Below are 2,007 nucleotides of genomic sequence, written 5' to 3'. Positions count from 1 at the left end.
TTCTATTTTCCATATATTCCATTTCTTTTTTTTCGTTTGACTTTCCCTTTTTTTCTTTTACTTATCTTTCCTAAATTCAAGAACCTTTTTTCATTCTGCCATCTGTTCACTTTAAATGTCGCCAAAAAATTGATCTTGTCGTTTTTTCGAGCGAGACCCGTGCGTTTGGTATCTACTTGTCAGCCCATTTGCCCATGCATCTTTTGTTGTCCCTCGTGAAGCGTTGAGGCCCGATAGGACTTTCCTTAGTGAGCCGCTTTAATATTTTGTGTATTGGGGTTTATTTTGTGCGTTGTAGATTTTTTGTGGACGGCCACGCGTCTTTTTATTTCCTGTTTGTGGTTATTTTTGGTTCAACTATGTAGCTAGAGGACATCATGATTAGATTTTTTTTTTTGGATTTGCTAAATCTCATCGGGATATGAGTTAGTGATGTCTCATATAAGTCTGTAACCGTCTAATTTGTTTACTTTAATGTTCGTAGAAACTTGTTCATGCACGCTCGTGTCAGCTTGTTCTCCTTTGTTGCGCGTCATCTTTGTCATGATTGTTTTTGTGTCATCTGTTCTCACGTTTCTTTTCACATGGCCCCATATATATAGTCGTGGGGGGTGCGTTTGTTTTTGTTTGTTTTCGTTGTGCATGTTTTATGGCCTGGTAAAGAATTTGTAGAGTCCATCCCGATTCCCAAACGAGAGCCTGTTTTATATAAAGGGAGCAATTGCAAGTTTTTTGTCTAGATAAAGGGTATAAATGTGTAGAATTTAGATCAACTGCAAGTCAATCATCAACTCACAACTAGGGGAGCCGATAGTGTTTGTCGGGGCCGTCCCCGGTTGCAAGTCAACCATCAACTCGCAACTAGGGGTGGCAAGAGTGTTTTGTCGGGGGCCGACCCCGGTTGCAAGTGAACCATCGACTCGCAACTAGGGGGAGGGAAGTGTGTTTGTCGGGTCCCCCAATTGCATTTCAACCATCGACTCGCAACTAGGGGAGCAAAGCATGTTTGTAAAGGAACCAGTTGCAAGTAAACCATCAACTTGCAACTAGGGAGGAGGGGGTTTTTGTGTTTGTCGAGCCCCCAGTTGCATGCCAACCATCAACATACAACTAGGGGGAGGGGAGAGTGTTTGTCGGGGCGTGTTTGTTTGTCGACCATCGACTCGCAACTAAGGATGTGTTTGTTTTGTCGGGACCCCTAGTTGCAAGCGAACCATCAACTCGCAACTAAGGGCGTGTTTTGTTTGTCGTGGTCCCTGGTTGCATGTCAACCATCAACTCGCAACTAAGGGTGTGTGTGTTCTTATCGTGGTCCCTAGTTGCAACTCAACCATCAACTCGCAACTAAGGGCATGTTTGTCAGGGCGCCTAATTGCAAGCCTACCATAGACTCGCAACTAAGGGCGTGTGTGTTCTTATCATGGTCCCCAGTTCCATGTCAACCATCGATTCGCAACTAAGCGCGTGCTTGTCAGGGCCCCCAGTTGCAAGTCATCCATCGACTCGCAACTAAGGGTGTGTGTTCTTGTCGGAGCTCCCATTTGCATATCAACCATCGACTCACAACTAAGGGCGTGTGTGTTTGTTGTACGGGCCCCAGTTGCAAGTTAGCCATCGACTCACAACTAGGGGGGAGGGGAGAGTGTTTCTCAGGGCCGATCCCGGTTGCATGCCAACCATCGAAGCGCAACTAGGGGGAGGGGAGAGTGTTTGTCGGGGCGTGTTTGTTTGTCGACCATCTACTCGCAACTAAGGGTGTGTTTGTTTTGTCAGGGCCCCAGTTGCAAGACACCAATCAACTCGCAATTGAGGGCGTGTTTTGTTTTGTCGTGGTCCCCAGTTGCATGTCAACGATCAACTCGCAACTAAGGGCATGTGTTTTCTTGTCGTGGTCCCCAGTTGCAACTCAACCATCGAGTCGCAACTAAGGGTGTGTTTGTCGGGGCTCCCAGTTGCATGTCAACCATCAACTCACAACTAAGGGTGTGTGTACTCTTTGTCGTGGTC

This window comes from Triticum dicoccoides, chromosome 7A (genome assembly GCF_002162155.2).
Source record: "Triticum dicoccoides isolate Atlit2015 ecotype Zavitan chromosome 7A, WEW_v2.0, whole genome shotgun sequence".
Classification (NCBI taxonomy): domain Eukaryota; kingdom Viridiplantae; phylum Streptophyta; class Magnoliopsida; order Poales; family Poaceae; genus Triticum; species Triticum dicoccoides.
Note: the sequence above shows the minus strand (reverse complement) of the source record.